Genomic DNA, 21294 nt, shown 5'->3' on the forward strand with positions numbered 1-21294 from the left:
AGACAAATTCACACTCCTTTGGCCAAGCTTTTCTGGAACAACTTGGACATGTTAATGAGTAGTCATATTTGAAAGCCATCACATAAGACTTTGAAAAATTAAAAGCTGTAACCAGTTTTACTTCCTCTAAACTCTAAACTTAGGCCAAGTGTTAAATACACCATAACCATAAGGTAAACTGGGAAGGAACTGAGCACTGGAACTTTTCACATGAAGATGAAACAGAGGTTTAAAAAAAGATAAAACAGATGGAAAGGGAACAATTCTTTAAAGAAGTCATTCCAGCTTGTGTTACATGGTGTTCGCCTTGGACATCTGAGATTGACTACTGGGGTGCTAACTGCTTTTGTCTCTGTCTTGATTTTCAGATTTACAAGACAGTCCTGGATAATCATTGACAACACTCAGTGGATGGCTGCTCCGTGGCAAGCATTTTTCTAAGCGCTTTACATGGAGTATTAATTCAATATCACACCCTCATGAGGTAAGTGCCATTATTATCCACCCAACTTTTCGGATGAGAAAACCAACGCGCCGCAAAGTTGAGGGACTTACCACACAACCCATGGCCAGCAAGTTGTGGCACTGGAATTTGAGTTTGAAGAGTGACTCCAGGGCCCAGCTTTTTAAGCACTACACTATACTGATAAAAGTTGTAAATGTAGTTGCCAGGAACTGAAGAACCATAGCTGGTTTGCTGGGAGCTTTTTGCTGATGCTGCATTAGACGAAACAAAATCTATGCTAGTTTCTATCTCAAAGAAGTAGAATTCTGTCAAGGCCTAGTGACATCCCATTTTCGTTCTTCTCCATACGACCTTTGCTGATATGTGTTCCTTCGTCCCATCCACCTTGAATCCAGCTTCACATCACGTTATGTGTACGTTCGTATCAACTCTAGCTATCATTCAGACAGTCGCTGTAAGTCCTTAGCGTAAACTGCACGTATTGTATTTCTTTAAAAATTAAAACAGTGCTTTCCAAAATGAGGTAGAAATGAATAATGTAAAAAATCTTGCATAAATATCTATATTGAGAGGATCTTATGCTCTGACATCAAATGAGAGCACAACTCAAATGAGGTTTGTCCCGGTATCAGACAGTATGACCCAGCGTGCATCAATTTAGTTTCACAATTCCAAATTGTCTTATTGTGGGGCTGAAATAATTATCAACTAAGAGACAGGAAGAGTCCAGTGGAAGTTTGGAGCTCTCACAATCAATACTGGTTGGCATAAAGTCCCCCTGGGAAACAATGAAAAATGTACTTGCTAGGCTTCTAACAATAGGTCAGATTATTGCTATGGCATTTCTGACTAATGCAGATGCTTCTGAATTGTGCATTGGAATATATGCTGTTCCTTCTGTAGCACGGTTGTTTTTGTTCCTCTGTTTTCTCAACATCCTTCAGGATAAAGAATAGGAATTAAAATTAACAGCCTGCAGCTTGGTTTTGACGTCCTTCTTCTAAGTAAGCTTCTTCATTAACCATAATTAAAATAGATGTGCTGCCTTCTTATTGAACCAAGGTTTCCTGTTTGGTCCAACTATATAGAAATAGAATACAAGACCTCAAGAACAGACAGAATAGGGGAAATTAAATAGCCTTCCAAATTAGTCAAAAATATCTACTAGTTATGGTTAAATCTCAGCATGGAGAATGTTAGAAGGTGCCTGTCTATGTCATGTGAATATGAAATACAAAGGTTTTTGGGGTTAATCCTTGTCTCCTTCAGAAATATTCATAGGCCAAAAGGAGGCAATAAATGGTTTGAAAGAATTTAATTTTTACTTTTTCTTTAGGCATTGTGGAATCACTGAAGGATTTTAAACAGGGAATTTTGGTCATAAGTTAATTTTGGAAAATCTGCTTCCGTAGAAGATGAATTGGAGAAAGCTGAGGCTAATAAGCATGAGGACGAGTTAGGATGTAGTGGTATTAGTCTGGTAGTTCTCAGTGGGAGGCAGTTTTCCTCTACTGGGAATGATTATCCACATCTAGAGATATTTTGGGTTTTACGGCCGGGAAGAAGGGGTGCTTCTAACAGCATCTATTGGGTAGAGGCCAGGGATGTTTCTAAAAAAACGACAATGCATAGTACAGCCTGCCACGACAAGGAATTATTCAGCTCAACTTGTCAATAGTGTCAAGGTTGAAAAGTCCTGTATTAGTCAATGCAGAAGATAATGAGGGGCTGACCCAAAGATGTAAAAAGTAGGAATAAATATTTTTAGGCTATATAGTCAACCAAACTCAAGAAGTGATCAGTGAGAGAAACTATGTGGTCTTATAATGGGTATTAGTCATGGATATTGGAAAACTGTTTGGGTCAGTGGTACTTACATGCAAATGAAGGAAGTGAGTATGGAAAGAAGAAGTTTCAGTAGAAAATGATAGGTTGGGAAAGGACATTGAACTGCAGGTGATGGAGACATTTTATCTTCTTCACATTAAGTTGTCCAAGTCTGCAAATGAGAATAGAAGCCTATTTTGAAGATACAGATTAGGAAGATATCAACAGATAGCACTGGGAATTATGGGAATAGATAAGATGCCAAAGAAAAAGGGTGCGGGAATGGAAAGATAAATAATAGTGAGGGAGGGCAAATGAGCAGACATGGTTAGAGACTGAGAAGTCATGTTTGGAGATGAGGAAGGAGAACGTGTTCAGTTAGTACATCTCTGCCAGCCATCAGTAGCCACAGCTTTGAGCATCTCTGGGCTCCTTAAGATCTTGTATTCTTTTTTTTTTTTTTTAAAGATTTTTTTTATTTATTTATTTGACAGAGATAGAGACAGCCAGCGAGAGAGGGAACACAAGCAGGGGGAGTGGGAGAGGAAGAAGCAGGCTCATAGCGGAGGAGCCTGATGTGGGGCTCGATCCCACAACGCCGGGATCACGCCCTGAGCCGAAGGCAGACACTTAACCGCTGTGCCACCCAGGCGCCCCAAGATCTTGTATTCTTAATAGTTACTAGCCACACAGGAATTCTCTTTATGTGAGGAGGGAAAGCAGAGGGATATCGAATTGCTATTAGATGGGCATTTTAAAATAGATAGATAGATAGATAGATAGATAGATAGATAGATAGATAGATATTCAAGAGAAATGAGTATGAACATCCTTTGATAAATGAAAACAGTTGCTACAAAAACTTCAGCAACAACTTCTAGCTGGCAATAACAATTGTTTGATTAATTATAACTTGTAATACAAGACTTGATAAAGTGTCATAAGTGAATGTTAGGTTTTAGCGTATTTTTTAAGCCCCTTTTTTTAGGAATGTTAACTTACTCTTTTTAAGAGAAAACTCTATAAATGGTTGCAGAAAAGATATAAAGCCTAATAGAATATTCAAATACTCTTCTGTAACTCTGACCCAAAATTAATTTTCCAGTCGCTTTAGTCAGGAAGTAATTAAGGATATGACAACATATCTTGAAATAACGTATCTTGGAATAATAAATATCATGGTGGAAGATTGATCTCAGCCAGTAAGAAATAAATACAAGTTGTGTTTCTCTTCTGTCACAGATGCTACTCTCTATTTCTTAGTAACGTCTACCTTACCTAAATTTATTCTGTAACAAGTTATACAGTGATACTTATTAACCATAAATAGGTTAGCATTGTTACACATAACTCAGATAAAAGGGAATTAGCACCAAATTTGTTATTTCAGGGCACATACTTTATGTGCCCACCCTTGCTTTCAAATTCTAAAATATGCATTTAAATATGAGTTAGATCTTCGTTTACGATCATGATAAATCCATTATCTCGTCATTCATGCATTTATTTTTATTTTTTAGTTTTTTTCTCCTGATAAGGGGTCCTGTTCTTTTTGCCTCTTCGCCTTCTTATTAATATTGTATTGGATGCTGGACATTGTAATATTTCATTGTTGCATGTTGAGAGTGTGTTGCTTTCTTTCAGAGAATATTGACATTTATTTAGCAGGTACTTTAGTAATATTAGATCCATGTGATATCTTTGAGGAAGAAATGATGGCACTATTTTGTTGTTTGAGGCCTGTTTTTGCTGTGTGGTGGTTGTTCCAATGTCGCTTTACTCTAGGGCTTCTTTGATTCTGCTACCAAAATCTAAATATACTAAATCCTCTGAGTATTCAGCAAGATGCCTCTAATCTGCTTTGTTGTAACTTGTGTATCCCCAAGTCTTACGTAGGCTCTGCTGATTGCTTAGCTTGTACAGACTTGGTGATCCTTTGCCAACCAGATCGATTTTCATTCCATGGCTGTGTGGACTAATATTCAGCGTTACACTCAAGGTGAATCCTATGCAGATTGCTGGTGCTACTTCTCTGTGCATCTCTCTTCCCTTTTACTAGTCTGTCCCACAAATTCCAGCCACCTTAGCCTCCCTAAGCTCTGACTTCTGTCATTTCATTTTAGCAAGACTGGTGTGCTCTGCTTGAGAGCCCCTTCTTGGGTCATGATCCAGACTATGCCTCTAGGCAGGAAGCTGGGGAAATCGTGGTGCCCATCTTGTTCATTTTCTTTTGTCGTGGATAACAGCCTGGGCTGCCTGTTTCCAATGTCTGAAGACAACCCTTTCCTATATTTTATGTCGTTTTCTACTTGTTTGTGGTAGGAGAGCATATCCAGGACCAGTTACTTTGGCAATGAGAAACAGAATTCAGAATTGCTTTTGAAGAACTTATTTTTGAACAGAAATTTTTAAGAAAAAACTACAATTTTTGGATATCAATGGTAAATAATAGCAGCTACAAAAATATCAATTAATATGGCTTTATGAATGATCTTATGAAAAATAAAATGTATAGTGACAGTGTTCAGTATTATCTGTGTCACTACAAATTTCCAAATAATGAAATGCTCTGCTGATGGGAAGAAATGATAGCATTAGTTTGTTTTCACTGTAAATTATGTCATGATTGTTCATGATGTCCTGTTTGTTCTTACTTTCTCCCTGTCTTTTGGTGCTCTCAAGAATATAGGTAGTATAATTATCTATTCTTCATATGTAGATTGGGGAGGGGTATGGAGGAAACATTTGAACCCTGGCTACACTTTAGAATTACCTGTATATCCTTTAAAATATACTTATATCCTGATCTCTTCTTTTTAGAGCTTCTGATTTCATTGAACTGGGGTAACGTTCAGGTATGGGAAGATATATATCTACATGTCTATATATACATATGTACATTTTGAATCTCTACATACATACATATATATATACACACACATATATACACACATAGATATATTTTATATTTATTTATTTATACTTTAATCTCCAGGTGATTCTAAAAATCACATAGTCTTGAAAGCTACTCAAATTGTGTTCCATGGAACAATAAAACTAACATCAACTGGGAGCCTTTCCGAAATGCAGAATCTCAGGCCCTGCCCCAAAACTACTGAATCAGAATCTATATTTTAACACTATCCTCAGATGACTCATATGCATATTTAAGTTTTAGAACATTCTTTAGTTGACAAAGGTATATATACTGCCTTCAAGGAATTCAAAATGTAAATGGTAGAGCATTTAGACCTGTGATAATCCCAAATTAGGTTTAACGTCAGAATCAAGTGGTCTTTTTTTAAAAAAAAAAATGCAGATTCCTAGGCTCTAGTCTAACCCTGGTCCATGAACAACTCTAGGCATGAAGCATCAACCTTGGGCATCTGTATGTTTATTATATGTTCCAAACTGTTCTAAAAATTAGAGAATTTTGGGAAATAAAGTAAAATAAGGACTCAGTTTTTCAACATTTTGCCTCTACTAAAGTCCTAACCTGGGAAAGAAAGAAGGGCTGTCATGAAAGTCATAATAATGGTAGATACGTGTGTGTGTGTGTATATATATATATATATCCATATATATATATAAATAATTTTTTAACACAGAGATTGAGTATTGTGACAAAAATGATTTGATATAAATTTCACAGTTTTTTGTTAAAATAAGTTTTATATGCCTTGGTTATTTTTGCTGTGGCTACGATGAAGAAAAATATATGTACCTGGCCATTTAAAGGTGCTGTCAGCTTGGAATTTTAGGCCATTTCTGTGCAGCGCAGGGGCAGCCTGATCGAGGCTGGAGGGAAATGGCAGTCTGACAGGAAACTGAAAGAAAATTGACAGACATGGCGAGTGTGAGGAGTGGCGTAATGCTGAATAGGCTGTTTGTAACAGAAAAAAGGGAACATTTCAAAACTAGTTAAGTTAGTTATGAGACTTTAACTAGGTCAAAAACTTATGAGTATTTGTGAATACTTTTTAAAACTGTAGAGACTGTCAAAAATTTATCCCATGGTTAAATCTTGGGGTGTTTGAATCATAGAGTCTGAGGAAATTCCTGACTGAAGAGATAGAGGTGAATGAAAACACACCCAACATGGACAGACTTTTCTCTATACAAATATAAGTTCTTAGAAAAGTTCTTAACATTTCTTCTTAAAGCATAGATTTACAAATGACCAGAAGTCATGAAAAGTATGCTTTATTTTGTTTCCAGATTCAAAAGTATCCAGACACAAAACATGAGATTAGAACTAAGGAGGCGGGATAGCGAGTCCCAGCAAAGTCACCTAATATGTGCTGTTTTTCGGATCACTTAACATTTCTGATAGTCTCCTCATCTTTAAAAGGGAGATAACAGTATCTCTCTCTGTTAGGACAACCCTATGTCTGATACCTTCTCACCCTTGTGGACAGCAATCAGAGGATACAGTAAAACCTTTACTTGAATCTCCAAATAAATGTAAAGACCTCACAGTTTAATGGAGATACACATCACAGCCAAATATTACTGCATTGGTTCCTAAAGCACAAAAAGTTAGATACTATAATCTGGTGAAGTAATGCTCAGGTTAGGCCGCAAGCACATTAATCCCCTGACACATGACAGACTGTGTAACACATACACTTTTGGCTATATTATGGTTACGTACAACAAGAGTCAAGTTAGTACTCATTTGGAGTTTTAAGCTGCTAAGTTCTTTATAGATATTTTTCCACAGTAGCATATTTTGTTTGATATTAATCGATTTCCTCCATCGTTAGGTCAAGACATGCTTTTTGAGACCATACTATGTTTCAGACAGTAAGATGCGAAAGATTCACTGGTCAGAAGGTTATGTAGGTGGGAGAACAAGCAGCAAATGAACAAATAATATAATTGCAATATGATGTATAATAATGACATAATATGATATATCATATTCCACTGCACATCGTATCACATATTGGAAGAAAATAAGCAAAGTAATTAGCTAGCAAGTAGCTGGTAGTGATACCATAGGTAGGATTATTCAGGGAGATATTTCTGGGCCAGTAATATTTGAATTTCCCTAATCTGAAGGATGAAAATATGTCAGCCATGAAGATATGTGTCAAGAAAGTATTCTTACCAGAGTAGAAGTCCTGTGAGGTTAGAATATAACTAGGCAGGGTGGAAATGGTATGTGTTGAGGTTGGAAAATTAAGATAAAGATCCAATATAGAGGGCCATGTAGGCCATGCAAAGTAGTTTGAATTTTTATCTAAAAGCAGTGGGAAACCATTGAAAAGAAGACAATATTTACACAGCAAAAAACTGGAAACAAGGTCCATAAATAGGTGACTGGTTGAATAACTTATGGTATAGCCAGAAAACAGAATACTAGCTAACTCTGAAAAGGAATGAGAAACATCTCTACACTAACTGTAAAGTGGTATCTAGCATATACCATAAAGTAAAAAAAGTGCATGCACTATGCTGTTAGTCATCTTCAAGAAGGGTGAAAAACATGGATGCATACATAGGCACACAAATATTCTTTATTGAAAAAGTGAGATAAACCAAAAATTAATTTTAAAAAATAGGTTACATAGAAGGGGAGCAGAAGACTAACATGAAACAGTTGGGGTTGGAAGTGAGACTTCTCTGACTGTACCTTATTTTGTTGGAATCATGTAAATGTTTTCGTAATAATACAACATAACAAATGTAAGCAGAAATAAACCCTAAGAATTGAAAGCAAAGTAAAACATATAAAGTGAACTGCATATCGGGGAGCTAAACCACACCAGCAGGCATTATATCAAGTGATTCTACACTTGATCCTAGCCTAAAGGCTGAGAAGCAATTATGTCAAGTGATTTTAAAACATAGTAATTTGCACGTCTCCAGTGGTATATAGACTAAGGACAAAAACATTGTAAAGATCTTAAGCCACTTCTAGTAATCATATTGTTATTCTGTAACTATGTGTATGTGTGTCTATATTTGACAAATTAATCACTTTTACAAATAACACACACACACACACACACACACGGATGAGCAAAAAGTACTTATACTGCTGCTGTTAGGATCCAAGACTTTCACCAGAAGAGAAAAGATATGCAAATATAAGACTAATGAAGACAAATTAATGTTGGAATTGGAAATTGAATATAAATTCATGGCCTATTTAATTTTCAACCATTTTTGGTTGAAAAAAAATTTATATTTTTTGGAAAACCAATTTTTCCATTTATTTTTGGAAAATTGGGGGCTTCCAGATTTGGGGCAAGAAATATACAAGAAGAGCATAAGCGACCTTATCATAACAGAAAAAGTGGAGGGGCGCCTGGGTGGCACAGCGGTTGAGCGTCTGCCTTCGGCTCAGGGCGTGATCCCGGCGTTCTGTGATCGAGCCCCACGTCAGGCTCTTCTGCTGGAGCCTGCTTCTTCCTCTCCCACTCCCCCTGCTTGTGTTCCCTCTCTCACTGGCTGTCTCTCTCTGTCAAATAAATAAATAAAATCTTTAAAAAAAAAAAGAAAAGAAAAAGAAAAAGTGGAAGCATTTGGGTCATGTCATCAAAGCTCAGTTTCCAATTTGAAGTAGTCAACTGGCCAAAAAAGGGACAATTTGAACAACAGCAATAGTCATAATCACAACAGATACATATGTAAAATAAATATGTTAAAATCTATGATTTCATAATAATTCCCAATAAGAAAAAAAATCCATTATCTTGAAGGATGCTAGAAAACCAATCTATTCTTCTAAAAATCTGTAAATAAGGGAAAAGATTTCCCATTTATTTTGCATTTCCTGTACAAACTCACCTTGGTATTAACAGCTAGATAATGGGAGAAAATTTTTCTTTATAGACATATTCCAGCAAATAAATGAAAAGTTAATTTAAAATTAAGATATAGCCATTTGGAACCCTTAACAAAAAAAAAAAAAAATGGATTTAGACTACGATCATCAGCAATAGCTAAAACTAAGTGAATTATGGGTGGATAACATTTTTAAGAACACATCAGGCTAATGAAACCTAATCTACTAATCACTTTAACATCTCAGAAAGACAGCCAGAGACTGTATGACTTCTGAAGAATCACACTAGGAAATACAAATATCAACTGTGAACTATTCTCGCCACAATATGAACCTAAATTCAACCTAGTCCCTAATCTGACTACCAGGTTTTAAAAAACACATGAATCAGAGAAAAATGTTCGAAAATACCATGTAACAGGGCACACAATTACAAAAATTCAAAATAAGGGGCACTCTACAGCTCACATGACAGTTCATTTTGATATATATGTTGAAAGGAAGGAGGAGAAAAAAGAATATATAAATTAAAGAGGCAAGAAATAATCAAATACATATGCAAAACTTCTTTGGAAACATTAAGTAATATTATAAGATAATCACAGAAATGTGAACATTGAATGGATATTTGATATTATAGGATTGTTTTAAAAAAGGAGTCCTTATCTTTTAGCAATATATGCTGAGGTATCCATAGATAAAATGATAGGATGTCTGCAGTTTGCCTTGGAGTATTTCAGTTTAGGGAAGAGAGTCATGTACAACTATGTTGAAAACAATTGATAATTACTGAATTTGGATCACGGACACATGGGGATTCATTGTACTATTCTCTCTACTTTGAATATGTTTCAGAATTTTCATACTTTCATTTCAAAGAAAGATCTCTTACATTTAGAAAATGGGGTGAAGGTAAAAGCAGGGAGACCAGTTAGGAGGTTCCAGTAGTCAGACAGGAAAGAAATGATGGTGATTTATACTGAACAGTGGTAATCAAGATTGAGAACTGAGAGGATCTGATATATTGAGAAGTAGTCAATAGGACTTCTAATTGGATTGGAGATTGAAAGAAAGAAGCCATCAAGAGTACCTCCCAGGGTTTGTGTTGGAGATCTGAGTAGATGGCGATGTCTTTTACTGACATAGAGAAGACTGGAAAGTAAGGGATAGCCACGTGGAAATTCGAGGTTGGAAGTACTCAAGAGTTCTATTTGGAGCGTAAGTCTGAGACATCTATTGCACATCCAGATGAAGATAGAGCACAGGAGAGAGATCAGTTTTTGGGATACACTTAAAGAACCGTCAACATATAATGTTTAAAGGCATAGGACTAGGTAAGAACAACCTTGGAGAGAACAGAAGCAAAGAAGCAAAGTCAGGTAGAGAGCCCTGAAGGTACGGCGACACTAGATGCCATGTAGCGCAGCAGAAACAAAAGATCTAAGGAACAGGTGGGGTACAGAACAAAAGCCAGAGATGCAGCCCAGTTTTCTTGTTTTAGTTGAGTTGTATTTTACAACTAATTTATAGATGGTATTCTGGTAACTGAACACACTAATGAGCAAATGAGCCCCGTTCCTTCAAAACCAGCGTGCAAAGGCAGCACACCACACAAATACCTGTGTAATGATGCAAATGTAAAGCTCCTGATTACAAATGAAAAAAAAAAGTCAAACAAGTCTCTTGGAATGTGACTGGGTAATAGTCGTGCTTTGATAATTTGATAGAAAGACTGAAGAGAACAAAACTAGTTCCCATTGGGGTGCATGTTTATTTATATCCAGCTTACCTAAAGTCGAAGCCAATAAGTCTAAAGACATTGAGCATTGAGTTTCCTGAATTCAGTGAGAACTGATTAACCCATTTAGGAAGAGCTGAACCTATCTTTATATGTAGCTAATTATGTTCTAATGCATACATTCAGCAATGCCATGAGGCTGTCCATCTGCAAACTGCCAGAAATAAGCTGTCCAAATTCAGAGAACAGTTTATTTTAAGGCTAAAAAATGACACTGATTTAAAGATTGCTTTTGCTGATTTGATAAATTGTAAGTTGAAACAATTACATTAATGTAGCATATCATAATGCCAGCAATTTTTCTAAAAAGATAAAAAAGAAAAAATAATTTCCTTAAACTTGTATGTATTAACAGAATAAAGGGTGAATTTGAAAGTCAATTTTTTACCACCTTCGAAGTGTTGCGCTGCAGTAAAGTGGGTAGAAAAGAAAGTGTTAACTGTTCACTTCACCTGGGTGGATGATACCTTCCAGGACAATGTATAAGGGTAAGAAGTTTCAAAGATTGGGACAGAAAAGCCATTTGTTTTTCAACCTGGTCTGCCGCAGCTGTCGCTTTACCAAGAGTTGGCAAAAATAGCAAAGGAGTAAAAGCACAGTTCAAGAGTTAGTAGGATAGTCAGTCTGTCCAAATGACCCACACGGGAGGCAAGACTGCACCAAAGAGAGGGAAGAATCATCACCGAGGAGCCCAGGAAACAGAAAGAAGCACAAGGCCATGAAAGCAAGGCAGAGGAGAACGAATTTTGAGATTTCTGAGCCTTTTCCAGGGGACCGTGGGACAGAAGGCCTTGCATGGTCCCTCAAGGGGCTAAGGAGGATGAGATGCTGACAAAAGTTCATTGCCCTCTCTGGGCGTCCAGCCAGACTGGAGCAATCCATTCTCCTAATGGTCTTCCTTTTCCTTTCCCCCAGCCCCTTGCGTTCAGGACCAGCCCTTTTGTATTTCCTAGAGTTTTCTATTGGGGAAACATAGGGACGGTTTCATTCGTTTTCAACCTATATCACAGTTTCAATCTTGACTTCTATTTGTCACCACCACAATGAGCAGAAATGAGAAAAGTCTCAAACAGTCTTTTGATAATTCATACAGTAGTACATCCTTGCTTAATGGATCTTTATTTCAAAATAAACCTGATTTTTTTTTTCATTTTAAAGAAAAGTTGTTTGGCAATAGGTAGATCTAACCTGAATCTGTTGGGTTCTGTATTTTTAAACAGTTCTGACGTATTTTCTTTGTTTCTTTTTATAATGCATGCTGAGTGGAAATGGACCAGGGCCAGTCCTAAAATACAGGATTGAGCAGCTCATGGAATTTCAAAAGCAGTACAGTCATAACAAGATTTCTAATAGGATGAACATAAAATGAGAAAAACTTTATTATTTTAAAAGTTTTATTCACAGAAAGACTTTTTAAATAAACATAAATAAATTAAAATAGGGGCTATTTCTCATTTGAACAAATATTGCAATTTAAAACAACAGAAATTTTCCAGCTTATAAAAAAACTCACCCTTAAGTTCCCCAAAGAGAATGCAATAATCAACAATAATCGTTCTTTGAAAAAATTCAGGAGTTATAATAGTTCACAATACAAAGTAAATGACAGGTCCAAAATACAAAATAGCTTCACTTTGAATTTCTGGATCCTAATCAAGTTTTTCTTGACATTTAATTACATCTGAATCATTAAACTTAGGATATTTTTTAAATAGTGATATTAATGATAACCCAAGTCCCTGAGTGATATCTGGCAAGAAAACATGCTCAATATTCATAAGTCAGAGTCATAGCATTTTAAAAAAGAAAAAAAAATGGAAAGCAAAATTTTGCTGTTTTGAAGCACATCCAGGTTATTGGTTGGTGTTTGATGGCTGTGAAAGGGTGACCCATTTCTAGAACTTCTGGCCTTGAAAAGAAGACCCTTGAGTTACCTGGACTGGCATACTAACGCTACAACAATTTTTTTGACCAAGCCATCGTGAACCTCACATGGAAGCTAAAAACCCATCAGAGTGCCACTCCACAAACAGCCTGGTGTGGTCAAATTGCAGAGAACCCGGGCAGAGTTTTTAATTCCCTAATGCTTTCGCTTCCACGCAAGGAACTGCAAAAATAGGAGCTCTTGGATGCATTAGAAGAGACCTTTCTCCTCTCACTGAACAACACTTAATTTTGCTTCATTCAGTGATCCAAGCATTGCCACTTTACTCCCATTGCAGTTTTTCTCATATAACACTATTTTTTTTTTCAGATGCATCCGTCTAAACAGCCTAAATCTGTACACATTAACATCTCTGAGGAGCAACTCTGAGAGGGTTTTCACCCTGACCTTTCCTTTCCTTGACACAATCTCCATCATGGCTTCCTTCTGCAGGTTGTTTTTGATATCACAGGAGATGTTGCTCTGTCAGCCAACAGCTTTGCCTTTGGGTTTCTGTTCTCAACTCTAGAAATCATTCCTCCTCTAACAATTGATGGAGTGCAGAGCCTGTGAGAATACAGGCTTTAGCCTACTGAAAATGTTGTTTGCTTGTTATACTGCACAAATATGGAAAGATCAAAGTATAGGGTTATGAGCAAAACTGTATTGCTGAAACCCTGCATCTTCTGCAAAATTCTAGCTTTTCTTTTCTCCCGTTCTCTTATACATACCCTATCACACACATAGATAATTTAATAACTCATTAAGAAGAATTTCTCTATCAAATTTCCTTTATTGTAGCACACAGTAAAAAGAAGTTGGGGGGGAAAAACTGGAAACAACCTAAATATCCATCCACGGTGAACTGGGTAAATAAACTGCTATATTTGTACATAAAATACTATGCATTATGAAAACATAGTGTTCTGTGTTTTCTCTTAATAAAATAGAATAAAATACGTTTTTTATAAGTAAAAAACATAATGTGCTATATTTTCTTTTAAAATAAAATATATTTTTTATTTTAAATAAAGTAAGTAGAAATAAACCAAAGGAGCAGAATAGAATGCATAGTATGCCGCATATTAGATATAATCATGTAGCTATTGATACACATCTTTAGTCTGGCATATGAATTAGAAGTATCTAAAAAGATGCATAAGACACTATTCAGTTACCTTTGGGAAATAGATACAGGAAACATCAGTTATAGGTGAGTTGAGATTTTTTATTTCAATTCTTTCTGTCTGTCCTCTTTAATTTTCTCTGCCTCATTCATATATTACTTTTATTAGAAATATACACTAAAAAGAAGGCTTATCTGATCTTCTGAACATACTAAATGACATCCAGCTCAATTCACAATTATTGAAAAATGGTGGAACACACAAGACCTAGCGTGGTATAATAAAAAGAAACTCCAGAACATTAGATTTTAGCGAACATGTCATTTTATGTCCCTGTGTAAGTCACTTATCTACTGATACCTCGTTTAGCTCATCTGTAAAATATGAACAAGTAGTTCTACCTACCCCACGTTTCATTTGTTACTCAATGTTGTAATGGAAATAAAACAACACATGGAAGGTCCAATGTATCTTGCAGGTCTACTCTAAAGGTATAAAATTTTGTGATAGAGCTCGTGTTCACTTTTAGATCTTGCATTAATTGAATCTCACCTTATCCCAAGAGTTTTATATTTGTTCTTACTTGGTATTTTTCATTAGGAAGCTATATTCCATTAACGCTTGAGTAGTAAGAAGAACCATGATCACAAAAGTAAATGCTTAATACAAAATTGCAAAGTTAGTAACAGGTGCATAAATGTGTTAATTTTTAGGATGTAGTTAATAGAAATATTTTGTTGTAATAAACTCCTCATAAATTTTCTGCTTACCTACCTATAATGATGATAATAAAAGTTGTTATTTACTAACTACAAAGCATGGTGCAGAAACTTAATGATGTTCTATTTGTTCCTTATTTCTCAGATCATGTTTTCAGATAATTATTAGTAGTATCATTATGTGGTAAAGAAAATTAGACTGAATGATGTTAATTAAGTGAAGTCTGATTATGACTTAGATCTGTCTGAATCTAAAGACTGATCTTGGGGCGCCTGGGTGGCTCAGTCGTTAAGCATCTGCCTTTGGCTCAGGGCGTGATCCCAGAGTCCTGGGATCGAGCCCCACATCAGGCACCTGGCTCCGCTGGGAGCCTGCTTCTTCCTCTCCTACTGCACCTGCTTGTGTTCCCTCTCTCGCTGGCTGTCTCTCTCTCTCTGTCAAATAAATAAATAAAATCTTTAAAAAATAAATAAATAAAGACTGATCTTTTCCCATCCTAAAGTAGTAGGCACTGTATTAGCTCAAACCAGTTTTCAGCCCAGATCAATTATCTCCAGCTCCCATTACCTGTTAAGCAGTACCGCCAACTATAATGTTTGAGGATGCTGATATATTTTCAACAGGACTATAAATTAGTACCACATTTATGGATGGAAATCAATTTGGTAGTCTTTTTCAGGAATGTTTTCTATACTCCGTGAGCAGATTTTCATGAATTTACCACAGGTTCAAACCAAACATTCAAAGATGGGGACATGACTTTATACTCAGAGATGCTCATTGCATTATCATATATAGTAACATGTATAAAGAGAAAAAGCCAAAGGAATTCATGCGTCTAACACAAACGTCTAAATGCGTAATACATTTTGGTATGGAAGTATGTATGGAATGATAGGCAGATTTTTTTTTTTTTTCACCTTTCTGCCCACCCATCTCCCCTCCGGCAACCACAGGTTTGTTCTCTGTATTTAAGAGTAATTTTGTTGTCTTTTTTTTTTTCTTCGTTTGCTCATTTGTTTTGTTTCCTGAATTCCGCATATGAGTGAAATCATGTTATTTTTCTTTCTCTGTCCAAGTTATTTCACTTAGCCTTATACCCTCAAGGTCCATCCATGTTGTTGCAAATGACAAGATCTCATTCTTTATTATGGCTGAGCAATATTCCATTGTGCATATGTGCCACTTCTTTATCCATTCATCTATGAATGAACACTTAGGTTACTTCCAGATCTTGGCTATTATAGATGATGCTACAATAAGCATGGGGTGGATATATCTTTTCAAATTAGTGTTTTCATTGTCTTTGCGTAGTGGAATTACTGGATCACATAGTAATTCTATTTTTAATGTTTTGAGGAACCTCCATACTGTTTTCCACAGTAGCTACACCAGTTTGCATTCCCACCAACAGTGCATAAGACTTTTTCTCCACATCCTGGCCAGTATTTGTTATTTCTTGTCTCTTTGGTTCTAGCATTTTGCAGGTGTGAGGCGATACCTCGTTGTGGTTTTAATTTGCATTTCCCTGCTAATCTGTGATGTTGAACATCTTTTCATATGTCTGTAGGCTATTTGTATGTCTTCTTTGGAAAAATGTCTGTTCAGGTCCTCTGCCCGTTTTTAATTGGATTATTTTGTTTTTTGGTGTTAAGTTGTATTAAGTTCTTTACGTATTTTGGATATTAACCCCCTGTAAGATATATCATTTGAAAATATCTTCTCTCATTCAGCAGGTTTTCTTTTCATTTCATTGATCATTTCCTTCACTATGTAGAAACTTTCTATTTTGATGTAGTACCAATAGTTTATTTTTGCTTTTGGTTCCCTTGCCTCAGGAGACATATCTAGAAAAATGTTGCTATGGCTGATCTCAAAGAAATTACTGCCTTTGTTTTCTTCTAGGAGACTTAAGGTTTCAGGTCTCACATTTAGGTCTTTAATCCATTTTAGTCTTGTGTATGGTGTAAGAAAATGGTCCAGTTTTATTCGTTTGCATGTAGCTCTTCAGTTTTACCAGCACCATTTATAGAAGAGACTTTTTCCCATTGCACATTCTTGCCTCCTTTGTATAGATTAATTGACCATGTAAGTATGGGTTTATCTCTGAGATCTCTATTTTATTTCATTGATCTGTGTGTCTATTTTACTGCCAGTACTATATTGTTTTAGTTATTACAGTTTTGTAGTATAACTAGAAATCTGAGATTGTGATACCTCCAGTTTTGCTCTTCTTTCTCAAGATTGCTTTGGTTATTTGGGGTCTTTTCTGTTTTCATACAAATTTTAGTGTTATTTGTTATACTTCTGTAAAAAGAAATGTGGTATTTTGGGAGAGATTGCATTAAATATGTAGATTTGGGTATTATGGACATTTTAACAATATTGATTCTTGCAGTCCGTGAGCATGGAATAGCTTTCCATTTGTTTATGTCATCTTCAGTTTCTTCCGTCTGTTTTTTATGGCTTTTGGAGTTCAGGTCTTTTACTTCCTTGATTAAGTTTATTCCTAGGTGTTTTAGTCTTTTGGATGCAATCAGAAATGGGATTGTTTTCTTAATCTCTCTTGCTGCTACTTCATTATTAGTGTATAGAAACGCAACAGATCTCTGTACGTTGATTTTATATCCTGCACCTTTGCCGAGATTACCAATAGGCAGCTTTTGGAAGCATTCTTTCATAAAACATTTAATGATACTGAAAACATTCATGATGATTCAATGTTAAGTGGGTGATACATATATGTATAAAATAGATAAAAAAGAGGAATGCTAGGAAAATTACCAAGTTATGAACATGTGAGCAGCGGTTCTTTATATTTTCATCTAAATATTAAATATGTACTTGATATTTACAAAAATAAATAATGTATTGTTTTTATAATTTAAAAGTTTTGTTTTTAATTTGAAATAAAAATATCTAAAATCTAATCCTACCAAAACCCTTCCCATTCTGAGATTGCTTCATGCAGTCTAAGCCGGAGACTCTAAGAGTACACCTGTGCCACCACCTCTAAGAGCCAAAATGAAACCAAAACTCAATTTCATGTGTCAAACTTTGTATGTGTTGCTTAACTGTTGGCACGCTTGATTTTTGGAGACGAGAGATTTTTGCTGCTACATTTCTTTCATAAATATTTCTATGAACCATAATACTAAGTCAGTCTTGAAATGGTATCTCTGAATGCCTGAGTTGGCTTCCACTTGTAAAATACAAACTGCATTAGTTTGCTTTATTAAACTTGCCTCTATTCCCTGACTTTTGCTATGCTGCAGTAAACTCACTTTTGTGGCTTTGAACGCATATTCAAGTAAGCTTAAAAACAAAAACGTTTGATCTGGCATTATTATGTCAAAAGGCGGTAGCTTTTAAATTTCTAAGACACTGCTAAGGCATCATCCAAAGATATTGTACTAATTTACATTCTCATCTGAAGCATGAGAGCATTTCCCATATCTTGTTAACATTTGATATCAACCTTTTTAATGTTTGTCAACATAATACATGAAAACTTGTATTTCTCATTTAATTAGGAATGATGTGATCATGGATCCGGTTTATCACAGTTTTACCAGTTTAAAAATCCATGTATACTTTTTATGTGAATACCTCCTTTATAATTTCGCTGCTCTTTTTCATATTAAATTATTGGTGAAAACAAATTGTGGAGTAGTTGAACGCATTTGTGGATGTGAGGTGTAGATCTCCCAAATCCCTTCTCCAAATTAATCAGAAATAACTTGAATATTCTTTGCAAAGCCACATCTAAACATCCCTTGACCTCAGAGATTCCCCAGACCTCCCTGTAACTATGAGCCCCGGTGTTTTCACCGTCTCATCCCACTGGAAATTTTGGGGTGAAGTGAGGGATGAAAAGAAGCAGAGACAGAGACGGGAGAGATGCCAGCCAAGGAGCTAGAATGCTGAATGTTAGAGAAAGAACTTATACATCAAAGAAAATTCAGGAGTTAGAATTAATCCTATGTTCTCAGTTTGGAATCAAGGTATTAGTATAAACTTACAGTTTTTTTATGTGTATATACAGATAGATAGTAAGTAATTAATAAATTAGGTTTTGTGAGTCACATACAATTTCTGTTGTATGTGTCTGTGTACATATGTATACACACATATATACATATATATATATACACACACACACATGTATTTGATAGGCCTTGCGCAGATCCCCGAATTGGGCTCAGAAGTAACATTTCACTCTGCTCTTGATCTGTCAGTGAGAACTAGTCACATTGGCCCGACTAGATGCCAAAGAACTAAAAAATGTGGTTGACTTGCGTGCTCACTAAGGGAGTGGAATTGGTCCATATATCATCAGTCCTGCCAACACCATTTCACAGCTGTGAAGGGAAGATTTCCTCCAATTTTACTTAGAATTCTTTCTGGCCTTGATTTAGGATAGGATCCTGGCTAAAGACATGGTAATCTGAGGGTCCTGATATCCATGATACTTTTCTTACTATCACTAATCAGTAAGAGGAAAAATGATTTACTGATAACCTGGAAGGAACTACTATAATTCAAAAGGTTAACCAGGTTTCATGTTCAACTTCTTGCTTATTTCAGTGATTGAAAGAAGAGGGTGAATGAATACATAGTTTGAAGAATCCACAGGTCTTAACTCCTCTCTAAGAGAGCACGAGCAGTATTTGTTGCCAGGTATGAGGAATGGAGTCCAGTCTGAATGCCAGGATGTCAGGCTAATTAACCAGCTTTGAACTTTTATTTTATTTTTGCTTCTAAGAACCTGAGGGAAATGAGTACATTTTGTATAATTGTGGCAAATAAATCCTCAGCTACTTCAAATTCAGCAAATGTCAAGGTTAAGTAAAACATAGAACAATTCTAGATAATCATTTCAATTTATATGAAGGATAGATTTCTATAATAAAAATCAGTTGAACTTCTTTTTATAAATGAATGTATAATTATTTTAAAGGAATCAGTAAAAATTTAAATGCCTATTTATCTCTGTTTATAGCACATCTTAGTAATTTCAAAGACAAAAGTAATTTTACAGAATAGTATTGGGACAATTACCAGAGGAGAAAATATATGGAGAAACTGACAATCCAGTAGTGTTCGTTCTTTTAAAAAATGCCATTTTTTTTCTCCCAAGGGAACACAGGTTTGTTGTATTTTGCTGTTATCCCAAGTTACTTTGTACTTAGCGCTGCAATCCCCAATAAATGCCATCGGTATGATCTCTAAGAGAAATGACTTTAATTCCACCTCTGTTTCTAATTTCCTCACCAACCAATTCTTTTTTTTTTTTTTAAGTTTATTTATTTATGTGACAGAGAGAGACAGCCAGCGAGAGAGGGAACACAGCAGGGGAGTGGGAGAGGAACAAGCAGGCCCCCAGCGGAGGAGCCCGATGTGGGACTCCATCCCGATCGCCAGGATCACGCCCTGAGCCAAAGGCAGACGCTTAACGACTGCGCTACCCAGGCGCCCCCTCACCAACCAATTCTTGATAGAAAGTCTGAGCTTTGGGGCACCTGAGTGGCTCAGTCAGTTAAGCGTCTGACTCTTGATTTCAGCTCAGGTCATGATCTCAGGGTCGTGAGATCAAACCCTGCATCGGACTCCGTACTGCGCTTGTAGCCTGCTTAAGATTCTCTTTTTCCCTCTCCCTCTGCCCCTATACAGCTCTCTCTTTCTCTCTCACTCTAAAAAAAAAGAAAGAAAGAAAAGAAAAGAAAGAAAAGAACAGAAAAAGTCTGAGCTTTAATAATGCAGGGTTATAGAGACAGGAACATTATACAGCCTTCCATAGTGAAATTGGGGGAAAAACACTTAAGAAAAACAGTGTTGCTTCTTAAGGCTGGATCTTTGCTACTCTCCACTTGCTTTGAGACTCGTAAGCCTTTGGGACTGTGAGCCTAAACCAATATTAGTTTTTTTTTTTTTAAAGATTTTATTTATTTATTCTACAGGGATAGAGACAGTCAGTGAGAGAGGGAACACAAGCAGGGGGAGTGGGAGAGGAAGAAGCAGGCTCATAGCGGAGGAGCCTGATGTGGGGCTCGATCCCGTAACGCCGGGATCACGCCCTGAGCCGAAGGCAGACACTTAACCGCTGTGCCACCCAGGCGCCCCTAAACCAATATTACTTTTGAGGAGGTCTTGGATGACTGAACTTGGGGACTGAACTTGATACATCTTCAGAGAGTCCTAAGATTTTAATGCCAAAAGATTTATGCCAAAAGTCCAAGATTTTTATACCATAAAAGATGCAGTTTGAAGGCAGGAACTGAATCTTGCATGCTTTGGTAACACAAGTATTTTCTAGTACAGTGGCTTTCATATAACGAAGGCATAATAAAAAGAGAACAATTTATTTTCTTGTACAATAATCAGTGTCACATGGTTATTGTGCTCCAATGAATATCCTTCCCATCCCAAAATTCTTATGTCTCACCATTCACCTCACTGGGAATCTAAGTTACTCTTACCTACCCGTCCAGTCAAATGAAAGCCATACTCCTCTTTTAAGTGAAGTATTTGAAGTTGTAAAATTAAAGTTTCCACGAAATTTCCTCTTCTCCTGAAATCATGTTGTTCCAATTGTATATATTTTTATGAACTTTTATAGTGTATATTAAATTTTTA

This window comes from Ursus maritimus, unplaced genomic scaffold (assembly GCF_017311325.1).
Source record: "Ursus maritimus isolate PB19 unplaced genomic scaffold, ASM1731132v1 scaffold_34, whole genome shotgun sequence".
In the NCBI taxonomy this organism is placed as follows: Eukaryota; Metazoa; Chordata; class Mammalia; order Carnivora; family Ursidae; genus Ursus; species Ursus maritimus.